We start from the raw sequence: 27,811 nt of genomic DNA on the forward strand, positions 1-27,811 counted from the left end.
TTCCAGAGTCTAAAATTGTAACCAGTACAGCATCAATGACTCAAAGGACAGCCTAGCATATAGCTGAAAGGAGGGCTCACATAGCAATTCATCCTTTGAGGGTGAATTTGGCGGGGCTGATCCCCATAATAGATTTAAATAAGCCTACTCTCCCCAGAGAAGGAGGTAGTATGAGAAAGTGTATTAAATGCAGAATTTGTTCTTATTGTAAATATTGTTGTTGCGGTTGTATTTTCTTGGCAAAGATATTGGAGTGGTTTTCCATTTCCTTCTCCAGCACATTTTACAGATTAGAAAATAAAGGCAAACAGGGTTACGTAATTTGCCCAGGATCACATAGCTATAAATGTCTAAGGCCGGATTTGAAATGAAGATGAGTCTTCCAGATTCCAGGCCATTGCTCTAACCATTATGACACCTAACTACCTTGTAAAAACTATTACATGTTAAATAGTTAAAGAGAAATGTATCATTAATCACAGTTCTCTAGAAATTGGGAGTTGGGGACACATATGGGAGAGAAGAGACATACCAAAAACTCTTCAAATTTCCCTGAAATCCTAAAGAATTATTTAGCAGGCCTGATCCTGAGAAAGTAAGAATGGATCAAAAATGTTACTGCACTCCTAGTACAACCATACTAGAAAAGGATAATATTCACTTTTTTCCTGAGGGGAAGAGTGATGTTGAAGGACCCCACAAACAATTGGTTTGCATTTACTAATTTTTTTTTTCTGAGACAATTGGGGTTAAGTCCCAGGGTCACACAGCTAGGAAGTATTAAGTGTCTGAGGCCAAATTTTAACTCAGGTCCTCCTGACTTCAGGACTGGTGCTCTGTCCACTACACTAACTAGTTGCCCCTAAATATTTACTTTGAGCAAGGCATTGTTCTAAACCCCATGGGGAAGTATTAGAAAATATCAAGTTGAATAGTAAGGACTTTTTCATTCCTGCTCTTGACCCATTTTTATAAATTTAATCTCAAGACTTGGAATTAGGACACTCTCTACTTACTTTGAAAATCTGGTAATTCCCATTTTAGGCTACTTTTCCAGTTACCAAATCGGATGGCCTATCTTTTAAAGAAATATGTGAAAGTTAGAAAGTAAGCATGGTATTATTGGTAGAATGCTATACATGGAGTCTAGAAGAGTTGATTTCAAATGCTGCCTCACATACTTATCTATTATCTCAGGTAAATCACTTAGCCTCTGAACCTCATTTTTCCCATTTGTAAAATGTAGGGATGGGACTTGATAACTTCTAGTATTGCATCTGGCCAACTAGGTGGTGCAATAGATAGAGTGCTGGGCCTGGAGTTAGTAAGACATTCTCCTGAGTTCAAATCCAACCTTACACATTTACTAAATCTATGACCTTGGGAAGAATCTTAACCTTGAATGGCTCAGTTTCCTTATCTGTAAAACGAGTTTGCTAAGAAAACAGCAAACCATTCCAGTACCTTTGCCAAGAAAACTCCAGATGGGGTCATGAAGAGACAGAAATGACTGAAAACAACTGAACAAATGTTGCTTCTAGATCTAAATTCATGATCCTGTCTTATATGAGCTAAATTAGCATTCTTCATTATGGACTCTAGAAGACAACAAAAGTTATTTTTAAAAATTAAGCTTTCAACTTGTGTAGGCACCAACCTAGAAAATCAAAAAGGTTTTCTTTCGACATAGATAATAGTGAAATTGTCCCCATTATCTTAATATGTGGTAGAACAAGTAAAACTATGGGGAGTTTTGTTGAATTATTTAGATTTGGAATGGTAGGGCTTCAGAAATGGGACATGTGCATCAAAAGCTCTTTCATTTCTAAGTTTCTAAGCTACTTGGTAAATGGGTTTGTATGTAACACCAGTGAATAAATAACATGGTCCCTTGATAAAATCACTGGTCTGGGATCAATTTTTTATGAAGGTTAAAGAATTTTTGATAGCTGCTTTCAAATTGTTTATATTTGTCTCAAAGTTGGTCAACTTTTGTAGAGGGAATGAACAGAAAAGCCATTTGCTACAAGTTAAATCCAGAACCAAGATACCTTTTTAAATTTTATTTTATTTTTCCAAATACATGAAAAAATAGTTTTCAAACTTGTGTTCTAGTTTTTTCTTCCTCTCCCTGCCACTCTCCTAGACAGCATATAGGTTAAACATGTGCAATTTTTCTAAACAAATTTCCATATTCATCATATTGCTCAAGAAAAATCAAATCAAAAGGGGCACAAAAACATGAGAAAATAACATCAAACAAACAACAAAAACCTATGGTCCACATTCATTCTACATAATTCTCTCTTTCTGAATATAGATGTCACTTTCCATCACAAGTCTATTGGAATTATCTTGAATCACCTCATTATTGAAAAAAAGCCAAGCTTATCACAGTTGATCATCACATAATCTTGTTATTGTGTACAGTGTTCTCTTGGTTCTGTGCATTTCACTCAGAATCAGTTCATTTAAATCTTTCCAAGTTTTCTGAAATCAGCTTGCTCTTCATTTCTTATAGAACAATAATATTTTGTTACATTCATATACCATAACTTATTCAGCCATTCTCCAACTAATAGGCAATATGCTTTTTTCAAGTAGTGATGATGTATCCATTATTCCTATTTACCCAAAATCAAAACCTGTTTCTTTATAACAGGATTCGTTGCTTTGCCAAACTTTACCAAATAGTATTCTGTTAAAGAGAAAAATGTTGCCCTGGGGTCCAGTGAATTAAATGAACTTAAAGTATGACTTCTTGTAGGGGTAGGTCTAGGGATATGACCTACAATTTCACTGGTTTAAAATATGCTGTTATGGGAAAATCTTTACAAATACAGATGATCACTTTCTCTACAACTTATAGATTCCTGAAATGTTAAATAACTAGTGTAAATTCACACAGACAATATGTGTCAGAAGCACAATTTGGCCCCTCTTATTCCTGACTCCCAGGCAAATTCTGACTATAATAAGGTCTTTGACTTGACTTTTTCAAAATTTTAATGTTTATATACTTCAACATATTTAACATTTATTGGTCTACTTGCCATCTAGGGGAGGTGGTGGGGAGGAGGGAAAAAGTTGGAACAGAAGGTTTTGCAAGGGTCAATGCTGAAATATTACCCATGCATATGTCTTGTAAATAAAAAGCCATAATAAAAAAGTTTAATGTTTATAGTTTTAATGAAAGATTAAAGTAATGTCAATAAGCATTTTTATTTGGCTGCTACATGTCAAGAATTTTGCTAAGCACTGGAAATACAAAGAAGGAGGGAGTCCCTCTTTTCATGGAGCTACTAATCTAATGGGTAAAACAACATGCAAACAGTTATATACAAATAAGATACACGATAAATTGAAGATAAACTTAGACGGAAATCTCTGGCATTAAGAGGAATTAGAAAAAGCTTCTTGTGGAATATGGGATTTTACTTAGTTTATGATGATAGCTGGGGAAGCAAGAAGATGGAGATGAGAAGGGGAAAGAATTCCATACATGAGAGACAATTAGTGAAAATGCTTAAGGTCAAGAAATGAAGTGTCTTGTGAAAGGAAGAGCAGAAATTCTAGCTATTGGACCACAGAATATGTAAGAGAAAAGATGAGAAGAAATGAGTAAAATGTAAGAAGACTAGAAAGGTGGAAGGAGAGAGGTTATAAAGGGCTTTTAAAAGCCAGCCAGATTTTATATATGTTCCTAGAAATAATAGGGAACTATAGGATTTTAATGAATGACAGAAAAGAGTTAAGACAGTGAAATATGAGCTTTAAGAAAATCAATTTAAGAGATGAGTAGAGGCTAGACTAGTGAGACTTGAGGTCAAGAGACCACCTAAAAGGTTACTATAATAGCCCGGACATAAAGAGATAAGAATTTGTACCAGAGCAGTGGAAGTGTCAGAGAGAGAGAGACGTAAAAGAAAGATATAACAAAATTAAAAATAAATGGATCTTTGTAACTGATTGGGTGTGGGAGCCAGAGAAGAGTTTAGAATAATAAAAGTACAATGTAGAGGTCAGAAAATCTGAATTTGTACCTCATAACTTTTTAACTTGCTTTCTGATCTTTATTGATGAACCTTTGATTCTATGCAGAATGTCTGAGGAGACACATTGGTTACAGAAAGTAATATAAATATATACTTTAAAATGTGTATCATAATAACTTTTTTTCAGAGTCAAGACTGCATTCCATAGTCTTCACTTTGTGTTACTACGAGCTCCTAACCCAATATGTATGTTATCTAGGAAAAGTGAATATAAAAACTCCATGTAGTAACCAAAGGTCAAAACTTTAAGTAGCTAAAATCTAAGTCAAAAATATAGAAAGAGTCCATGAAACACAAATGGATGGACCAGATGAACTTTAACTTGCTTTCAACTTGGCAAGTCCATGATCTAACAAAAGAATTATCTATGAGAAATATTGCTATGATCCAATTAAAAAAACAAATGGGCCATGTGAAGAGGATGAAACTTTCATTAGTTACTTGCAAATTTCAATATCAATAAAGCTCTAAAATTTATGACCTAGAATGTTTATGGAGTTTAGTCAATGGAGTAAGAGAATCAGTTTGGAAGCTATTTCAGAGTCACAGAGCCCAACTACTATTCAGTAAGAATACCTTCTACAACATGCCCAACACGGTATCATCCAGTCTCTAACTGAATGCTGCCAATGACAGGGATGATATTATCTTACAAGCTATTTTCACACCACTGTAATTTTCATGTTCTTAACATAAGTTTTGTCCTACTTGTACTTGATTTCTGGAGCCATACAGAAAAATATCTAACCTTTCCTTCAACTTAATTTGTTCTCAATATAATGAATTCTCCACAGAAGTACTGAGATAGCAAAAAAAAAAGGTACAAAGAATAATTTTTTAGATTACTGACAAATATTAATTTGAATATTGGAATTATGAATGTGAGATTCTTGTTGAGTGACAAGGAAGTTGAGCTAAATGGAAGGATAATCTAAAGGTTCTCCTTGGAGAGATAATAAAGGAAATGACAGTGTTGGTTTTTCTATTCATCCAATGGCAACAAGAAATGCCATTTTATGGGATTCTTGGTTATCTTATATTATGGTATTTATGATGAAGTTGGCTAAAAGATAATTTCAGCTTAGGTAAAAACTTTCATTGCAAAGAATAAGGAGGCAGAAAAATTCTATGTAGACTTTAATAACATCCTTTAAGTGAAATCAACATGTTTTACAGCTGTGAAGTCATTATAAAAGTGATTTTGGGGACAGATAGTATATTTGTATATGTATGTAAAGATCTATTTAGAAAGGAACAAGTAATAAAAGAGGACAAAAGCTTGTAGATTGGATAAAAGCTTCATGCCTATACGAATACTTTCTATTTTAAATGAATCTTTTTGGTACTGCTGCCATGATGAGTTTAATGTAGCATTAATATAAGCATAAAATGACAACTACATTTTATTGTATAAATTCACAGCCATTTGGAAAATTTTCTTAACCAAGTACAAGGCTGCAGCAATGATATAGAGTAGTGGAATACAAGGGGAAAAAATGAACAAGTAAATACAATGACTTTTTATCAGTGGCCATTCATTATTTTGTTTTCTAGAATATGAAAAAAAGTATCTTCTTTGAGCTTCAAATGTTCTGGTAAATCCAGTTGTCTCTTAGCTTCTATATCATCTTGAATTGCAGAAATAAGGGCATCAACTGAACTAAAGTTCTTTTCTGGTCTGATGTAGCCAGTACGACTATACTAAGGATTTCTCCAAAGAAGTCTTTTTTGAAGGTATGTATAATGTGAGTTTCCACAGATTTTGTTAGTATTCTTGTCATATGGGTTCCATCCTATACCTAAAACCATTTTATTGACATATCCATTTCCAACAGAGGCCCAATCATAATAAATTCCAGGAGATAAATCAGGTGGAAGATTATTCACTACTTGCTCAGGAAAGTTAGCTGTGGAGATGACCAGCTGCTTAGAGCCCCATCCAAAGCCCCTCACCACCTTGCCCAGGTAGAAATAAGGCAGGTGTTTCATAACATATCTGACTCTGGGCTCCAGAGAAAGCTCGGGTGGAAAGTCCAGCAGAGCTGCCGTCCAGTTCAGGGCAACAGTTTACTCTGGGCCAGCTGGAAAATGAATACTTTCTTGAAGCAGTTCAGGAAGCAGACTTGGCAAACACCATACTGGAAAAAAAATGAAAGCAATTTGATGATAAAATACAAGAAATTACTAATTACTCATGTGGAAAGCAGTTTCTGAATCAATAGCTCACATAAAAAAGTTAGTTAATTTGATAGAGTTTTTAAAAATTAGTGCAAGCCTAAAAGAATAAAATAATGAGATATAGTATGCAATTGAAGTAACTACAATATCATCCATTTAATAAGATGTTGGTGCTGAAAAAGGGAAATGTATAAAAGGGCAGATATAAACACTATTAACATTTCCTAAAGAATTTCAGCTAATATAAATCAGTTATCATAACAAAGAGCCCAAAATAGCCTAAAAACTGCTTCAACCAGAAAACACTTGATCTCCTTGTCAAGTATAGAGACATTGTAGTCAACAGCAAAATGTGTTCATAATATAAACGTATTTGTGAAAACTTAGAAGAAAAACAGGGTAATATTATAATTATTATAATATTATATAATATTATATCATATATGTTACATATGATATAATATTATATAATAATAATATAGTTATTTCCTCAAAAACAGTGAGAAACAGTAGGAGGAGAAAATTAATTCACTAAAAATTCATTAAGAGACTCAATTTTACTATTAAGAGACTCAATTTTACTATATGATCTCAAGCATATTTAAGGAAGCTCAAAAATCCGATCTATGAAGATATCTATAACAAATCCTTTTCTCACTCTTCTCCTAATTCTTCCACTAGCAGTATAGTCATTTATATTTGAATTTTAACATTCTACTGTGCAATGAAATGCTTGAGAAAGTAGAAATTAAAGAAAATGTTGAAAAACAGCATATATAGAGGTCTATGCAAAGAGAGACATAATTTTAAATTTAAGAAAAGAATCATTCTCAAGAATATCTTTCAGAGGAGAGATTATCAAATGATTGAAAAACATAAGTTTTTATTATTGATTTTAAAAAAGATGAATATAAAAATATCAATAACTACTAAAGCATATATTTATTTTCCAATTTCTACAAAGTTGATAATATATTTATTTATAATAACTTTTCACAAGTTATACTCTACAACAAAACACACATTTACAGACACATGACTTAAAGGTAATACAAGAGAATACAAGATCCTTTTTATTTTTTGTTGATCACAATTGTAAGAATAGGGTTAAATTTTACACACACCCTTACTTTTAGCCTTGAACATTTACCAGATAAAATTAAATTGGAATTAATCAATACTAGACTTTAATTAAGTTTGGAAAAGTTTTTTTTGGGGGGTGAAAGGATTGAAAGACATTGGATGAAGTGAAATGATGTCAGGAAGTTTGTTTTAAGTAATTGAGGTATTTCATCACATTCTCTAGGTCCTTTAAATAAAGCATTAAATTATCTAGAATAAGGGAATTCCAGAAAGTATATCAAGTATGTGATTGTGGTATTCTATCTAAAACTTGAAAAAGAACTGTCTGTTTGAGTGAAGTCATTATGTGACTGCAGGAGTCCAGTTATATTTGAGTTTGGCACCACTGGGTGAATAGAGAGCAGATGGTGGAATTAAGAAGACCTTGATTTAAATCCTACATCTGACTCATACTAGCCCTATATCTAGGGGAAGTGACTTAATTTCTCAATGTTCTAGGCAACTATGTAAGACTATATATAGAGCAGAAATCAATCTGAAGTAGAAGGAAGGGTTTCTATACTAGGAGTTTCCTAAACTGATAAAATCAAAGGTCTAAGCCAAATAAGGGAATGCTTTTTTAAACAAAGAGAATTCATCTTAGAAACTTAGATTAAACAGGAGTTATTTGTGGAAGTTACAAAGAAGCAATTATATGTTTGATGTTAGGAAAATTTTCTAAACACTTAGCTATCCTAAATAATCTGCCACAAGACAGTGTGGGTTTCTCTTACTAGAGGTCATTGAGCAGAGGCTGTATGACCCATTTGTTAAGTAGATGTCCATTGATGTTTCTGTTCACTCTCAACTTTCTGATTCTTTTATGAGATTATAGACAAGGAAGCCGCTTAGAATCATGTGGCCATAACAGAATATAATAAGGTAGATTTTGGCAATGAAGATTGTCAAATAGCTACAGAGGATTTGACCAGATCTTTTATATTTTGGCCAAAATTATAATAAATATATGAAAAGATGAAGGAAGATTACAGTGGATATTATAGTAGAAAGACCATTAAAGTGAAAATCAAGAGAATTTGACTTCTAGTCCTAATACTTTCACTAACTAGTGAAGTGATCTTGGATAAGAAAGAACATTTCTAGGCCTCAGTTTCCTCGTCTGTAAAATGAGGGGGCTAGATTAATCTGGAAGATCCCTTCCATTTCTAAAATCTGGTAATTCTATTCCTGATATGAGAAAGAAAAGCAAATGAAGAAGTAATCTAAGTCTGAAACAGGGCCATTTGATTCAAACTACTCCCAATTTCATTTTCCTTTTGATGCTTCCAGAAGGAAAAAAAATCGTATATATATTTTTGTTCAGCTCTAATATGCTAGCTCCTATATAATAATAAAAAAAGAACATAAGATGTGTAATACTGTTGCTTCTTGTTCAGTCCTTTCAGTCATGTTTAATTCTTTGTGATCCCATTTGGGATTTTCTTGGTAAAGATACTGGAATGGTTTTCCATTTTCTTCTTCAGCTAGTTTTACAGATGAGAAAAGTGAGGTAACAAGATTAAGTGATTTGCCCAGAATCACACAGACAATAATTATCTGAGGCCAGATCCAGATCTGAATTCAAGAAGATAAGTCTTCCTTCCTGTCTCCAGGCCTGGCACTCTATTCATTTACTTCTGCCATGGTGTAGATTCCATTTCAAAATGAAAGGGACAAGATCTACTATAACTTCCCCAATGCCTCATCCCTATTTTACTTTTGAGCTTGTAATATTTGCCATATCCATCGGAATGTATTTGTTAATTAAATACTTGAATATGACACTATCACAAGAGGTATCACAAAGTGAACTAGAGAAACTGACCACTAATAGCTTATGCTCTGAGACACGTAAGAAAACAAGGTCTATACAAACAACAGAGCACTGACCAACACAGTTCCTTGCCATCTGTACATGATACAATGGAAACCACTGGATTTTAAAGTCTGAAGACTAGAGTCCTCTCTTTAGAGCTGCCATATGCAATCTTAGTGATTATGGATGGGGAAATTCCAAAGGTCTCAGGAACCTCACTCTCATGACTTACAAACAGGACAGAATCATATTTATCTTTTGTACATGACTATTGTGGATAAAATGCTATATAAACTTTAAAGGACTGGAAAAACAAATTTTAACCATGATGATAATCATGATCATGATAATGATAGCAAAATGATAGGTTTTATGTAGCATTTTGCAATCTGTTCAAGCTTTACATTTCCTATTTCACTTCATCCTTTCCCAGGTGCTTAATACTTAATAAGATTCCTTCTAATTTATTCTGTATATCTTTAATATGTCTTATTTGTTTACATATTATTTTTTCCATTAGAATGTCAGCTCCTAGAGGGCTCATGCCCAGGACTTAGCATGGGTGTCTGGCACGCATATGGTAGGTACCTGATAAATGCTTTTTTGACTTGATTTGATCTTCATGACAATCCTGAGAGATAGGATTGGCAAGTATTTTTGTTAACATTTTACAAATGAGGAAACTGAGATGGGGCTAGTTTAAGAGACTTGCCTGTGATCATTTAACGAGTAAATGCCAGAGGTAGGCTTTTATGCCCAGAACTTTTTAAATTCCAAATCCTGTACTCTTTCAATGACACTTTAATTTTGCTATTAGTGATCATCTTTTGAGTCACTAAGTAAAAGGATGAAAGAAAGAATAAAGAGGAGCAGCTCTATTTTCCCTATTCTGAATTTTCTTGTCAAGGTCTCTAAAAACTTTTAAAAGGGATCCTCATTGTGTGAAAACTAAAAAACAAAATTAAATACACTGTTTCAGATGAACAATCCCAGACCCAAGAAAAGTGAAATCAAACAATTTTTAGAACATTTTAAATGCTTATTATGTACTATGTATTCTGCCAGCCTCTGGAGAGGAAAATAGATATTTAGCCCCTTGTTCCAGCTCAGTTTCAATAGGTATGGAAGGCATTGTTTTAGACATGAAAAAGATACTTTATCATATCTTGGTGCTCCTTTCCTGTACTAATCTTAACAGCTCTTCAGATAACCACCGTTTTTAGAAGGCCTTTTGTTTTTTGTATCCTGGCACAGTATACCAAACATGAAGGTTTACTAAGAAAAGAAAGCACTGTATTTATTTTCCATTTTTTACAGTCTCGCCCAGCTTATAAATATCCCTGTAATAGCACTCTATTCAAGAAGGGTAAAAACTGTTCCTTTCCATATCTATGAAAACAAACTTTGTGTCATAAGAGAAAGTTATCAGTAATATAAAAACCCTTGCTTATCTTTTTGGCTAGCACCTTTAGATGTTAGGTAAGACATGAAAGAACTGGCAGCTTGCTGAAATATGAATTAGCATCAGCTTAGAACCTGCCAGGACAAAGGCACGAAGTTTTATGGTCCCTGCCCTTTATTCCAATTCCCCAAAACTCTTTATTAAGTACCTTTCCTGGAGTATTTTACTAAATGGATAATCCAAACCCAGGAATGGCCAGGTTTTTATTTTAAGAAAATGACAGCAAACTCTTTCTTTAAGCTCCAGAAAAATGCATTATCCTCTCTATGAGATTAAATTTTCACTTTATAGTTTTGTTCCATTACAAGAAAGATTTCATCTCCATAAAATAGATTTTATACCCACGCAAGTCAAACTTTAAAATGTCCTTTTTAAAATAAGTTGCTTTTTCTTAGCTTTTACAGAATAGTCATGATATGCAATTAACATAATTTGTACTAAAGATAAAAGAGAAGAAACATGCTATATTTTGTTCATTCTAATTAATGCTATTGCAGGTCTTTCCCATTAAGCAACATATGTGAAATTATCTTCATTATTGTTATTTACATTAGGAAAAAAATATATCTGAACAATATGTAAGAAGAGTGACAATCTTATAGGAAATTCATGAATAGAGAGGCCTTACTTTTATGTTAGTTTCTATAAAGATACTAAATCATCATAAATAGAGAAAGGCTACTTTGCCCAGGCAAATAAGCAGCCTATGGATGTGACAGGCTTTCCTCTGGGAATTACAGAGAGACAGAAGAGCCCACTATTGAGCATATTGTACCTAGAGACAAGAAGAAATGGGCTCACTCCAGCCAAGAATCAGCTTTAACAGGCTTATGAACCAATTTCTAATCTTTTAGGTAATTGCTACAAATCAGAGTTTGATTATTTTGTTGATTTTCTAAAGAATTTTTTAAAGTATTAATGGGTAGTTGTTTTTTTTCATAAACTGTTTACCAGCAAACTCCCAGTTCCATTTCCACATTATCCACTTTCAATCAACATAATCCTAAGAAGATCCCTTATCCTCTCTGACAAAAATGTTCTACTCTGTAAAGGGGGGGATTTTAAAAGTACCTCCCTATTGGGTTGTTGTCAGGATTACTAAGATCATATTTACTTTTAAAAATTGCAAATTTTAAAGTGAAATATCGATTTCAAATTATTGTTGCTATACTTTCTGATCACATGCTTGTCATTGAATGTTTCCTTTCTTTTTATTTATATTTTATTATTTTCTATTTTTTAATTTATTTATTGCACTGAATATAAAATAAGAAAAAAACAATAGAAAAAGAAAGACTAAAAAGGAAAATAAAACAAAACAAACCAGAACACTGTCGTGTCCAGTAGAACATCAGAAAGGATTCAAAATATATAACAATATGTTTATTTCAAGAAAGCAAATATAATAATAAAAGAAATTACATTCATGAATGTCCATCTTTTCTTTGCTTCCTTGTAGTTTATTCTTTTGTTCTCTGCTGCTCTTTTTTTTAATTCTTTTTTACCCTTCTTATTCCTCTACTTCCCCTAAGCAAGCTATAGTTAAAGCACAGACATATTTATTTATAGTATCTATCTATCTATTTATCTACATAGATAGATAGATAGATAGATAGATAGATAGATAGATAGATAGATAGATAGATAGATAGATAGTATACACACATGTTTCATTTCTTAACTCATCCTGGCATCTATAAAATTAAGTGATTAAAACTTCCCTATTTCACAGAGTTATTATGAGAAACTAATAAATCAAAAAACTCTCATGCTTTAGTATATTAGCCAAGAAAGCCCAATGGACAGCATAGGATGTTATTATCAACAGGATCATGAATGGTGAGATGCCACTGAATTGACTAAATAACAACAATAATAACAATCTGGTAAACAGAGATTTACGAAGCACCCATGATTCCCTGCTCCTCAGGGAGGATGCTCACATGCCTAAGACAAGGTCTGCCCTCCAGTACTTTATAATTTGGCTAGGAGAAAGCAATATAACAAAGCAATAAAACAATCTTTCAAGTTCACAAGAAATTGGGCAAAGTAGTACATAAATAATTGGCAAATTAGTTGCTTAGACAACCCATGCACTCAGAGTAGAAGGAAATCATATGGACTGGGGCAGGGAGAGGTTGGGGAGAGGAATTGGTATGGCAAGCTTCCTTGGAAGATCTGAAACTGAGCTGTGTCAATATTGACAGTCTCTATGTAACATGAACTAATGTGTAGGAAGGAAATAATTAAGACACTTTATGAAATAGATTCCTGTCAGCCTAACTGGTATGGAGAGATGGTCATTCCCCACTACACAGTTATGTTGCACAGAAAAGTGTGTTAACAGCAGAAAGGGGCTGGAAATATTTTTAATCTTGTAGGTGAGCTACTTAATAGACTACTGACTAGCTTTAGTCATTTGTCCCTGTTCCTCCAGCATCGCCTTAGGTAATTGGGTGGTATGCTAATCAAAGAAAAGTCATTAGTCTGTTTAATGTTCAATCTAAATCAGTATCAAAACAAATGTTTCAAACAAAAAGATATTTTGAATAACATTCTACTTTCTAAAATATTCTCTGGCTCCCTATGGGATTGCAGGATCAAGGGTGGGATGGGGAACAACTTGGAAGTTAAAAGAAATTGTTGAGAGAAGTATTAGAGAAGATGTGTTGTCTAATAAAGATGCATTGTTTATTATCAATTTTAGAATGAAGGGTTGAAATCTTTTTTTTCATTTTTATTTCTTTGTCAATGAAAGAATATTCTGAGTAAGTGATATTTTGTCCCCTCTTTGCCTTTAGTCATTCATTCACTCTGTCTCAGTGTGAACTGCTGACTAATCAATCCTATATTTTACACTGTGAAGCAATTATCTATTTGTCAAGAATTCTATTCCAAGTCTATATAATGGGGGTTGGGGTCAGAGGCAATTGTAGCACTTAAAAAAAATAATGCTTGCAACTATTTTTATTTCTTTAAAGGGAAATAAAATCTAAATCAGAAAAAATAAGGCTAAATAATGTTTTTAAATGTCCCCCTTCATAACTCTTGTGATACTCATGAATTCAGTTGTTTGCTTTTGAATTGAAGAAGGACTATACAGGCAGTGTCCGAAAGCTAGCTTTGCCTTCCTATGCTAGCTATCCTGCAGGATCCAGGACAAGGAGCAAAAGGGCAGAATCAGACTGCCCAGGGCCCATGGATGGATAGCTTTGTGGCAAAGCAAAACAAGATGGGTAGATCACATGAGATAATTGGATTTCATCCTATGTGCATGTGTCATTTTCTGACTCCTAAATATATTAGATTTGTGTCTTGTCCCCTTCCTTAAAACAAATAATGGGAATATAGGGTCTGGTGATCAGAAAAATAGAGGAAAACCTTTGTTGATCAGTGGTTAAGTTAAACAAAGTAGATAAAAACCACTTAAATTATGAGATTTCAGCTTCATGTGTTTTGTGCTTATGCTGCTTCTACCTTCAAAATAAATCAAGCTTTGCCCTTCCAGGCAGGACAGAAAACCATGCAGCCAGGGAAGCAAAGGAAATTAACTTGAAATCTATAGTAAGGAAAGACAAAGCAAGTTGATATAATCAGATTTCTACTTATAAATTCAATTCTGTTTGCTTTTGAATTGAGTAAAGATTTTTGGGCAATGCCTGAAAGCTAGCATCCCTGCTCCATCATATTTTTGGGGAATGGATTGCAAGTGTTGTCTTATAAATAAAGTTAGCTTTGCCTTCCAAAGGAGGGAAGAAAGTCTAATGGTCAGATGGATAGAGGAAGAAATCCACTGATTAAAGGCATGATGTAGTAAGAATATGTTTTTATTAAAGACAACTGAGAAGGGCTGTGCTCTCATCAAAAAGGAAGAAAACCAATGTTAAATCAAATATTACTCGGGAATCATCAGCCATTAAGACTCAATACAATATCGAACAAATAAGAAACAGATTATGGGGAGTGGAGAATGCAGGAATTAGCTGTCAATCCATCAAAGAGTTTAGGAGAGAGAAAGAAAGAGAGACAAAGAAACATACAGACAGACAGACATAGGTACACGCACACAGAGAGAGAGAGAGAGAGAGAGAGAGAGAGAGAGAGAGAGAGAGAGAGAGGAGAGAGAGGGAGAGAGAGAGAGGGAGAGAGAGAGGGAGAGAGAGAGAGAGAGAGAGAGAGAGAGAGAGAGAGAGAGAGAGAGAGAGAGAGAGAGAGAGAGAGGAGAGAGGAGAGAGAGAGAGAGAGAGAGAGAGAGAGAGAGACACAGAGACACAGAGACACAGAGACACAGAGACACAGAGACAGAGAGAGACAGAGACAGAGAGAAGGAGGGAGGGAGAAAGAGAGAGAGAGAGAGAGAGAGAGAGAGAGAGAGAGACAGAGAGACAGAGAGACAGAGAGACAGAGAGACAGAGAGAGACAGAGACAGAGACAGAGAGAAGGAGGGAGGGAGGGAAAGAGAGAGAGAGAGAGAGAGAGAGAGAGAGAGAGAGAGAGAGAGAGAGAGAGAGAGAGAGAGAGAGAGAGAGAGAGACAAAGAAGAAAGTCAAACTTTCTCTGATATTAACCCTATATTTTAAAAAAGTAGATTTCAAAGTATTCAGAGAAAGACTTAATTCAAAAGTTACTCCCTTCCAGCCCCCAGGAAGTCTTTTAGTCAATATGCTATGTAGCAAAGAGAATGATTTCTTAAAGTATGGGTCTGCCTGGATTTGATAAGCTACAGTGGCTTTCTATCACCTCCAGAATAAAAAAAAAAGTCCTCTATCAGGTCTTTAATGATCTTTAGAATCTAGTCCCTTCCTGCTTTCCTGTTCTTCTCATACTATGCTTTCCTCTATGAACTCTACCATTTAATGGAGTCAGTGGCCCAATGTTTTTGGGGGAACTTCTTGAGACTCAAGTTTAGTGGAAAGACCTCAAAAAAAAAATTCTGAAGACACAAGTAATTATTCTGATGATGAAAAAGAAAGGAAATTGACAGAAGAGATTGATATCCCTATATACTTCAAAGAATAGAGGAAAAAAATTCTCATGAATACTTTTCATCTGGTGTAGTGGAAATTATTATAGATTTGAAATTAGTAGATCTGATTTCAAATCTCAGCTAAGTTGTTTTCTACTCCTATTATCTTGGGCAATTTATTTATTTCACTTCCTAGACCTTCCTTGTTTTCCCTATCTATACTAAGTGAAGGAGTTGAATTATATAAGCTCTAAATCATAGGCATTCTTAACTTGAAATTTGTGAACTTAAAAAAATTATAAGTGTATTTTAATATAATTGATTTTCATTATAATCACATGTATTTTTTTCATACATCTAAAACAATATTCTGAGAAAGACTCTAAAGATCAAACAACCAAAAGAGTCCATAACATTTAATAAAGACTAAAAAGCCCAGCTCTACGGCCTCTTTCAACCATAAATCTGTGATTCTCAGAAGTTTGTTTATCAGATGCCTTATAGAAGGAACTGACCTATAAAATCTGATTTGATAAGAAACAGAAAAGCCCAACCCCCAAATGTTCTCTTTTTAAGCTTTTACAAATAGAAATTTATTTCTCTGGCTGCCTTTCACCACATTTTCCCCTAATAACTGGAATGTCTCCCCCAACTTCTTTTAATCTGTTGTTGTTGTTGCTGCTGCTGCTACTGCTACTGCTGTTCTGTGATTTCATTTATATCCTACTCTCTAAGTCCCCATTTGGGGTTTTCTTGGCAAAGATATTGAAGTGCTTGCCAATGCCTTCTCCAGATCATTACAGAGTGAAGGAACTGAGGCAAACAGGATTGTGTGAACTGCCTAGGATCACATAGTTAATAACTATCTGAGGCCAGATTTGACCTCTGGAAGTGATTTTTCCTTCCTCTAGGCCTGTCACTCCATCCCCCCTGCAACCTAGTTGCCCATCCATTAAAACCTAATTGAAAGGTGACCCTGCTTCCAGCCCCCAGGAAGTCTTCTAGTCAGTGTGTTATGCAGTGATTTTTCCTAAATTACATGTCTGCCTGTGCTTGATAAGCTACACTGGCTTCCTGTCACCTCCAGAATAAAAAATAAAATCCTCTATTTGGCATTTAATGATATTTAGAATCTGGCCCTTTATTGCCTTCCTGCTCTTCTCATACTATACTTTCCTCTAGGAACTCTACCCATAAAATAACATCTATCTGCTTCCTTGCATGTGCTACTCTATCTCGGGCCTTGGGGACTTCACCGACTATCTTTCATGACTGGAATGTCCCATTTCTGAGTTTTCCTGGCTTCCTTCAAGATTAAATTTAAATGATGATTCAAGCCAATTCCAATAGATTTGTGATGGAAAGAGCCATCTGCATCCAGAGAGAGGATTATAGAGACTGAATGTGGATCACAATATAGTATTTTCACTTTTGAATTTGTTGTTTGTTTGTTTGCCTGCTTTTTTTCTTTCCCACTTTTTCCTTTTGATCTAATTTTTCTTGTGCAGCATGATAAATATGAAATTATGCTTAGAAGAATTGCACATGTTTAATCTATATTGGCTTACTTGCTGCAAGAGTAGGGAGGGAGAAAATTTTGTAATACAAGGTTTTGCAAGGGTGAGTGTTCCAAACCATCTTTGTATGTATTTTGAAAAAAAAACAAAAACAAAAACAAAAACTATTATTAAAAAAAAAAAAAAAAAAAAGATTCAGCTCAAATTATACCTTCTGTAAGAGGCCTTTCCTAGTGCTAAACTGAAAATAGGTTCCCCCTTTGAGATTGCCATTCATTTATTCTGTTCTGTCATATATAAACTGATTTTTTCCTTTCTGGCATACACAGATGCTTATTGACTAACTATATTTGTACTCAAAAAGATCTGAATTCAGATTCTGATTCCAACATTATTTAATCTCTCTGAGCTCCAGACAAATTTTTAAGTCTATAATGCATAGAAAAGGTGACAAACTGCATTAGAAGTTCCCTTATTTCTATATATCAATTAAATTACATGTCCAGTACCCAATTCCTTGTCCCTCCCCTATAGTACAAAGGAAAAAAAAAAGGAAGAAAGAAGATAGAATCCTGTTAGGAAGGAATAGACTTGAGGCAGAAAGAAAAGAGGCAAAGAACAAACTTTGTTTACTTGACAATTTTACCTCTGATTAACTGAACTTAACTGAATTCCTACAACTCCTAACTTTAAACTTTTCTTTGTCAATATAGATATCTGACCTAGAAAAGGGAGCTATGAGGGAACAGTAAAGGGAGAGTCTGACAAAGGTGGAATATATTTTACCTACAGGATCCTTACTTTGAAAGTATTTTTCTAGATACAGATTAGATGTTTGTTTTCAGTTTTATAACAAAAGCATCTTAAGCTCAAAATAAATGTATCATCTTTCCATTGGAAACTAATAAAATTGATCCCTTTAGAGTTTGCCAAGTACTTACTAAGACATGAAAAGAGCACTTCTTTGACATTGAGAATATTGTTTTAATGTGGCCTTGAATAAATATAAAATGGTTCATTTAAAATGAGTTCTATTAGTCATGTTTCATTAAATAGGACTTGTTCTAAATACATTAGAAAGAAAGCCATTATCAAAGTGCTGCCTGGAACTTCACAAATCTGCTTTTCTATTTCAACATTTATTAACGCTAAATCCTTTTTCTAGTTCTCAGAGCTTTTTGACAACAATGTACAATTTAACAAAACCTCAGAAAAAATGCCACAAAACCCAAATGTTATTTAGACCCAGTGTCTTGATTTCCTGAGCAGAACAAACAAAAATTAAGGTTAAAATCTTAGTGGAGTAAGTAAAAATTTAGAAATGTCTTTAATACATGAATTGTTCTCAACAAATATGTTGCTGTACCAGCTAGATGATTCAAGCTCTCTGATGGAGGGCTAATGTAAGATGGTGTGAACTTTTCCCACCAAAAGGGAAATTCTTGCAATGCCCAGCATTCACTATGCAGAATAGCTATAGTTTGAATTAATATTTTAACTATTCTGACCTTAGACAGACTTTATCAGTAGGTAATTCATGGATTGATGCTCTTTGTTAGAGGATCATTGGAGAGAATTATTTTCATTATATTATCCATAGATATTTGAATGCTCTAGATGTATGAATGGGAGATACCTTTGAAATAAAAGTGTTTTTTAAGTTCAAAGATCTCATAATAAACAGCTGGTGAGGCATAAAACAGGAAGGTGAAATATCAACAAAAATAAAGATAGGATGAATAAAACAAAACAGACTTCTTTCCTGAATGACGAAGGAGTAAAAGGGAGGAAAGCCAAGTGGCTAAAGATCTCAAACACATTCAATTACTGTTTTCATAGTGTTCAAGGAAGTAGAAAAAGGAACAGGCATTTTTTTTTTTTTTTTTTTTTTTGGTGTGTTAATTGATGAGATTAACTATCAAGACCTAACAAGCAAATTCCCAACAATGTAGGTGAAAGAGGAGATTCTTTGCCTCAATCACTACCTAGCCTAAGTCACTGAATGGGTTGTTCCTCCAACAATTGAAACCTATTGAAGACCTTAGCTTAAAATTTCCCATTTCATTCAAGGCTATCTCCAGTCATCCTCATTTATATCTGATTACTGGACCCAGATGGCTCTGAAGGGGAAAATGAGGCAGGTGATCTTACACAGTCTTCCCTCACCTAAATCCAATTTAGTTGCTTATCATGGCATCACCTTCCTGAGGTCATAGGCCTTATGTCTTTGGTTTTTTCTTTTTTCTTTCTTTCTTTTTTTTCTTTTTTATTGTTTTGCTTTTTTTTTTCAATCTTATTCTGCCTTTGTTATTATTGAAAATCCATCTTCCTGTTTTATACCTCACCAACTGTTTATTATGAGAAGTTCTTTGAACTTAATGATGCTTAAATTGTCATTGATTTAGAGATGGAAGGGATTTTAGAAGCTATTTAGTCTAATCCTGACATGTTACAGATGAAGCAAGAGAGGTCCATGGAAGATTAGACACATCACCAAGATTGCTGTTTAGTCATTTTTCATTCTTGTCTGATTCTTTGTGACAACTTTTTAAGTTTTCCTGGCAAAGATACTGTAGTGACTGAGTTAATACTCTGGATATCTTAGAATCAGCCAAAGTCAGGATAAGCTTATTCTTGGTCTTATGGGGTCGCTGACAGGGGATTAAATATAGGAATCTCCATACCTCCTCTCTCTCCCTCCACCTCCAAAGAGTGAATCTGCTAGTCCTACTCCACCCTCTGATCTCCCTTCCCCTTCTCTGTCCCCACCCACATATCGAGACAGCTTAGAGTTGAATAGGGTCATTCTCCAAGCATATGTTAATAGAGAATTGTCCAATTGGTAATTAGCCTCTAGTGCTAAGTTATCTTGCATTGTTAAGTGCATCAGCTCAGTTCTAGCCCTTTACAAGACACTGGAGTAATTTGCTATGTCCTTCTGCAGTATACAGGATTTCTCAAATCACAAAGAATAAAGCTGGGATCTAAACTCAGTACTCATTCAAAATCACCAGCCCCCATTATCCCAAAACTCCTTGTTCCTGTTTTATTAACTGTTTAATGTATCCTGATTAAAAACAAAACAAAAACAGTTCCTTTGGTTACAAAATTTGCAGAAACTCTATCTAAACAAACAATTCAAGAAACAATCCAGGATCTTTAGAAACAGCTTCTGTTAATTCTGTTAATGGATCCTATTATCTGGGCTTTATGATTAATATAGTATTTCTGAAAGAAGCTCCCATTAGGACTTCTATCCAAATTTATAATGTTATGTTGGGGGATTAACTATATGACATACTTTAGTATTCAGTTTATATTCCAAAGATGCTATTAACTTATCAGCTCAATATTTCCAAAGAGACATAAAAAGTTCCCTGGCTTTTAAAACATCATGGCAGGAAGACTTAGATGCTTGTCATTTGGAACCATACTCTTATCAAAAATATTTACTTTAACTGATTTACTCACCTTTTATTTCCTTAATGATGCACAATGATGTTTTCAACCACAAAATAAATAAGAAACTGAGTAGCAGAAAGGAATTTTAGACAGGTAAAATCCAGACCCCACTTAATTCCCATCCTAAACCACCATATGGATTTATGTCAGTAATCATCTAAAGCTACTTCATATCCCATCCAACTGACACAGGAAGTGCCACTAACTGTAATAATCATCCCCACCCAACTGTTACCTAATTTGCAGATGTAGATGCCCCCCAGTGTCATCATGATGTATATATTTTATATTCTTTCCCTGAAGAAAATAAGGAAAAAACACAAAAAAGGAAAAAAATGAAAACAAAGTAATAAAAAAATTAAACTCCAAAAGCATGAAAAAAGAGAATAAATGAATGTTTTTGCTTTCTGTCTTAGACAAGTAGTCATAACACACTAGTAAAAAGGATTATTTTCTCATTTTATGGATTGTGTGACCTTGAGAGAATTACAAATGTTTTTGATAAACCATTTTTTCACTGTTGACATCACTTTCCCTATTTATTTTGAATGGTTTAATTGACAACATTTTCAGAAATCAATGATAAAATTTTTATATTGTGAAATATATGTGAATATTTTATTAGTTATAAAAAATATTAATATAAAATGATGAAATATTGTTTGCACTGTTGAATTTGGTGTATTTTTCTTTCCAATCTTCTTATATTTTACTCTCCTACATATACTCTATAATCCAAGAATATTCCTCCCACAAAACATTCCATTTCTCCATTCTTTGTATTTTCATTGTCTATCCACCATTCCTAGGGTACTCTCCCTCTTCATCTCTTCATCTCCTGGTTTCCCTGGCTTCTTTCAAGTGCAGCTAAAATTTTGCCTTTAGTAAGAAACCCATCCAAGTCCCTTTTAAAACTAGTGCCTTCCTTAACTTGATTTTCTTGATGTATCCTGCGTGTCTTGTTCTTTGCATGTTATCTCACCAGTTAGAGAGTAGAAACTATATCCAATGCTGAACACAGTGTCTGCCATATAGCCTTCAGTGATCTTTCTACTGCATCCCACTTATGACTCAATAATGTCCCTGCAAGTAGCCTTAGTTAACTTCCACAAATGTAATTGATTATCCTGGAATTAAAGTTTTGTTCCCATTCTCAGTCCACTGCTGCTCCATTTCTTTCACGCCTTTCTTTTTCCCAAGTTCTTCTCTTATATTAAAAACTGTCTTCCCTCTTCCCACAACTCATCTCTCCTTCCAATTACTTTTAATAAATAAATTTCTTATAGCTTTTCTTTCCAGAATAAGCCTTTCTCCTGACTTCTCTTCCTATAGACAAGGTATGTCCCAGGAGAAGCTGAGTAGTAAGTTAAAAATTTGCTCCAGCCAAAAAGCTAAATGTAACTGAGCAGTCTATCAGCGAGCAAAGAGTGCCACACTCTGGAGAAAAAGAAATGATTGTCTTTTCAATATGTACATATATATATAAAAACATATATACATACATATATACATGTATATACATATTTTATTTGAACTCAAATATTATTTTCTACTTCCTTTACAAAATGATTGCAAAATTAATTTAATCTTTTTAATTGAAAGATTTTTTCAGGTGACTTATTTTTGTTTCTATTCATAAAATTAATGATACTTTAACAAACCCTATTGGAATGCACAAATGGAGAGGTTTCACTGACGAAAGGAATTCCCTGTCTAAGGGACAATTTAGATCAATATCTCCTCAGCAATGTGTATAGTCTAAGACAGCTGTTCTTTAAAAGGTTAAGTGCTTTGTCCAGGGTCACATAAACAATATGTACGCAAGTCGGAACTTGAATCCAAGTCTTCATGGATCCAAGATCAGTTCTGGTATTCACAACACCAAGCTGCCTCTATCATAGACATAGCATGCTGATCTTGAAGTGAAAAGACCTGAGTTCTAATTCTGACCTTACTATATATATTGCAATTGATTTAATTTCTTTGGGCCTTATTTTCCTCACCTATAAAATGAAGGGGAAAGAGGGTAGAGTTGATGACCTCTAAGGTTACACTTCACTAAATGTCTATGAAAAAGTCAACTATTATTATGTATTTCCTTGGATGACCAACAATAGCTACCATCAATGAGAGACTAAACCCTGGGACTGAAGAAAATTGCTGAAAATTAATGCCACTGATTATATTAGTTTGATTTATTTATCTGGCATCCCTAGGAAATAATGGGGTTAGACTAAATGATCTCTAAAATTTTGTCCAGTACTAAATTCTCTGTTATTTTAAAATGCAAATATAGTGTTGTTGTTGTTCATTCATTTTTCAATCATATCCAACTCTTTATAACCTTATTTGGGGTTTTCTTGGCAAAAAGACTGGAGTAGTTTTCCATTTCCTACTCCAGCTCATTTTACAGATGAGAAAACTAAGGGAAACAGGGTTAAGACAAATGCTGTATAGATCTTCCAGTGCTGGCTTCCAGAAAACTTGGTCTCCTATTCAAATAAGAAGAAGAAAAAAAAAACTTTTTCCAGGCAACACCACTGAAAGATCCCACTGTTTCATAAAATTTCAAAATTTGGATTAAACTGATTTATGTCTCCTATTCATTGGACAGGCTTTTCTTGATTTTTTTAAACTATAGTTTAAGAATTCTGTAATTTACACACACACACACACACACACACACACACACACACACACACACACACACACACACTTATCATGCTGGTTTTTTAAGTCCATAGTGATTCTCCAAAGTAGAGTACATGGTATTACCTCCACCCCTCAAGAGGACAGGACCATGGCATAGTTTGTATGAGAGTATAATAGCCACCTCTAGGGTGAGAAAATGGTTTTCATCCTTCCATATTCCCCTCAATTATCCAATTGAGGGATTTAGTCTTCAACACAACCACATCTGCCCATCATACATTATTAACTCAAAGCTTTCTCCACAATCTACCCTTTTCCTTTGCTGTGCAAGCTCTTAGCTCTTTTGTATCATTCCCTCTAGAACAGTTATAACCTTATTAAGATGTGGGAAACAACTTGGGAATCTTCTCCTTTGCCTCCACCATATTAATTTCCTATTCACTCCCATCCCATATCATTTTGTGGTTTAGAAAGTATATTCTTTAAAATTTTTTTTTTCCTGATGGGGTGAGTGATTAATAAGCTTGAAGATCATTCATCTAAGGCACTTACCTCCAGAGCATTCATAAATACAATCTCATTTGATTGGAGCAAAGCTGTTGCTGTTGTTGTTTGTCCTTTGTTCTTGAAGAGGCCCCTATAATCATGATGCCATGACATGCAAGTGAATTGGATTTAAGTGGGGGAGGGTTGTGCAAGGTCAGATGTCTCACCTTCCCTGCTAGAGCTATCTAGATCTAGTGGCAAGATATAGATAAGGATGACTGAAAATAGCCCGGTATGAAAAGCAAATAATCCAATCAAGAAGGAATGGTACTTAATGTTTCTATTTTATAGATGAAAAAATTGAGGGCCAGAGAAGGCCTGTAGCTATTCCTGATACCTGGGTTTATGACAGACATTTCATTATGTTTTTCTCCAATTTAATTATGTTTTTCTCCAATTTAATGATCTATGGGGAATGAATGACCTACTCCTACTCCTTGAGTGGGTCAAAAGGATGAGAAGATTCTCCTTTGTACTACTAAAAGGGCATTTAGTGCCCTGGGACAAAGTGAATATTCTTCTTATTCCCCAGAGCTTGCTTTGAATTCCCTGAGCAAGTACAGTACATAGTAACTTCCTCAAAAAGACAAAAGAACAGCAAAATAAGATTTAGTCTGTTTTTGAATTCTACTTCCTGCCATTTGCAGCAGAAAAAAAATATTTCAATTCCTATGTGCTGGATTAGCATTCTTTACCTTTTCAATATATATCAATAAATGTCAGCTCTTTCAAAGCATCCAACATGGGCTTCTTATAAAGTTAGTCTGAGCAGGAAGCAACTGGTCTAAACCAGTTTTGTGTTTCTTCTAAGAAATTTTCATTTCCAAACATATTATCCATTTATGGAAAGTGAGAGTGGGGCATTTAGTGTGTCCTTTTCTCTTCTAGCTTTGTTTTAGGAAATTATTATTTCAAGATTCAAATTCTTAGCTATAGGAATTGAATTGATTGCTGTTTAAATTGATTAAAATAAATAAAACAATTTCCTCTGTAGTCTGAAATAATGGAAAAACAAAATCACACTTGTTGCAGAATCAGAAGACTCAGATGAGCAACTTGCTAGTGGTCTTAATAAGGTTTGGTACAGGGCAGAGAGTTGTGGGGACTTCCTCAGTGGCAAGATCCTGACAGAGAAGTAAAGGTCTAGCAGAGAAATCCTGGCAGAGAGATAAAGATGGGTTAACATTGAGAAGAGAATGTCTTCTCAGTGGGCATGGGGTCCTCGCAAGCAGCTATGCCAAGGAGAGATCCCTTGACCTGGCATGGTCCTGCTTTTGGCCTCTGCAACGAAATAAGCCCCAAATTTGCCCTTTAAATAATAAATCTGAGACTGAAGTTTCAATTGAATGAGATTCCTTCAATGTTTCATTGCCCCCAGGCCTAGATTTCCCATTGAATGAGACCACTTACTGGGAGTGGTCCTAAGTCAATTTTCAGCTCAATAGAAGTGGATAGAAATATCAAATTTAGATCTCCAGCTAAATGAGACCACTTAAGTGGTCCTGGGCCAGTCTTAATGAAACCACTTAATTGACCCAGGGTGGGTCCCTGTCAAGAGAGTTTCAGGGCTCACCCCTAGGTCCTTGCCCTTAAGAAGCCCACAGTCTAGGCAGCATGCAAACAATTAGGTACAAGCAAACTATAGACATGAGATAGTCAAAGATAGTCAACAGAGAGAATGCACTAGAATTAAGGGGATCTGAAAAGGCTTCCTCTAGAAGGTAAGACATTAGATGGGACTTGAAGGAAAGCAGAGTGGCAGGAAATAGAGATAAGGAGGGAGAGCACTGCAAACACAGAGGACAGTTGTGGAAAAAAAAAAAGTGAAGAATTGGGATATGGAGTATCTTATTTAAAAAATAGCAAAAAGCTCAGTGTCCCTGGATTACAAGTAGTGGGGGGGAGGGGAGAGGGAAGAGACAGAGTAAAGTTTCAGAAGACTGGAAAGGGAGGAGGAAATTATGAAGAATTGACCATATTTGCATCCTAGAGAGCTTTAAACTTTCCATTTCAACATTTCTTGTGATTTATGCTAAGCTAGTAATTGAATGGTTAACTATTTCCCATCAATGTGTAGACTAGGTCAGATCCCTGTAGGTTCAGTGCCCACTATATTTCACACCTCAATCTAAATTCTCAAACCTCAGCATGATTTGATGTATTCTGGATAAAGAACAGGAAAGTTTTAACAATAAGTCATCAGAGGGAGATTGCTCCTTCTCAGCACTGGTTGCTCCAAGTTGGCAATATTTATTAGACTCTGTGCTAATGTGTGGGGTCCAGTTAAATAGAAAAAAAAATTGCTTGTCTTTGGGAGTTTATAAGCCAAGTTGAAGAGATGCATTACAGAGAGATACATAATAAAAGCATAAAGCACTAAGTAATAAGTGAGTGATCCTGCAATAAGAGTGGATATGGTGCTTTTGTGGAAAGAACACTAGATTTAGCAAAATATTATTTCAAATTCTAGCTCTCCCACTTGCTTTTCAGGTAACTTTGAGCAAGATACTCGTTCTTTCTGGGCCTCAGTTTTCTCATCCCTTTAGAACTGAAAATCTTATTATTTTAAGTACTAAAGCTATTCTGAGAAGGAAGCGATTACTGTGAGATGTGATGATCAAGGAAAGCCTCAAAAAGAAAATAAGACTTCAATTGGTATTGAAAAATGGGCAATATCGCATAGGTGGATTTAAGAGTGGGAATGAATTATAACAAGGGAGAACGATTTGAATATAGATTCAATAGAGAAAGGACAAAGTCTTTTCAGGGGAAAGAGAATAAATCAGTCTGATTATAGTAGGAGATAATGGGACATGATGTTTGGAAAGCAGGTTAGTACCAGATTGTGAAGATCCAGAATCCTTCATGTACTAAATGAAGGAATTTGAATATATTTCAAGCAGGACTGACTTACTGAAGGCATTTCAGCAGTAAATTAATATGGTTGCAGTATAAAACAGAATTTAAGGGAAAGGAACTATAAAAGCAGATAGACTAGGGAACAGGCTATGCAGATTAGAAAACCTGGAAGTAGATTTATGTTCATATTTGAGAGGGGAAGAAGAAGAGGACAAATGATAATGGTTGAAGAATTAAAGAATACCTGTCATTACCTTCATGGAAGATGCAGAAGGTGATAGAAAGCTTCTGATTTTACATCTTGTACAAAACATCTCTGATTTTTTTTTTTTAATTGAACCTTCTTATTTGTTCTGGCCTGGAAACTGCATCATAAGTAAACTAATGTTTCCTCAAGCAAAAGTAAATGTTGTTTTTGAGGCCATGTAAAAGAGGAAACTTTTTTTCCAATTACAAGTAAAGACAATTTTAATATTATTGTTTATAAAATTATGTGTTCTGTGTATCAAATTCCTCCCTTCCTCCTTTCCTAAGATCTTAAGCAATTTAATGTTAGATATGTGCAATCATGTAAAATATATTTCCATATTAGTTATGTTGTAAAAGCAAAAAGCAGAACAAAAGGGGAAAAAATATACCAATAAGATAAAAATGGTATTTTTCAATCTATATTCAAACTTCATAATTTCTTTCTCTGGATATGGATAGAATTTTCCATCCTGAGCCCTTTGGAATTGTTTCATATTACTGTATTGCTAAGAAGAGTTGTCATTAGCAATTGGTCATTGCAAATATTGTTGTTACTGCACCATCATCATTTTGGCCATCAAAATTTACAACATAAGTTATGTCCTCTACTCTTTACCATTACTTATGTCACATAGCTGATGGGCTGCCAAATCATGTGATTTCTTTCTCCACAACTTCTCTCAGATACATCCTAGCTCAAGTATGCAACAACTCTCACATGAAATACTGATTGCAATAGCCTCCACATTGGTCTCTGTACCTCTAGTCTTTTCTTTCTCCAATCTATCCTCTACTCAACCACCAATATGATTTTTAAATTTTTTAAAAGCATAAGTCTGATCATGTTTTTCCCCTCCTCAATAAATTCCAAATGTTCTCTATTACCTCTAGGATCTAGCTATATGCCCCTCCGTCATTTAAAGCTGT

General features: G+C 34.5%; 1 pseudogene; it reads right to left on the bottom strand.

The window, feature by feature from the left end:
• Nucleotides 1-5,179: 5,179 nt before the first annotated feature.
• LOC141551219 (riboflavin kinase pseudogene) lies at nucleotides 5,180-26,961 on the bottom strand (annotated as a pseudogene).
• Nucleotides 26,962-27,811: the final 850 nt, after the last annotated feature.

This window comes from Sminthopsis crassicaudata, chromosome 1 (genome assembly GCF_048593235.1).
Source record: "Sminthopsis crassicaudata isolate SCR6 chromosome 1, ASM4859323v1, whole genome shotgun sequence".
NCBI lineage: Eukaryota > Metazoa > Chordata > Mammalia > Dasyuromorphia > Dasyuridae > Sminthopsis > Sminthopsis crassicaudata.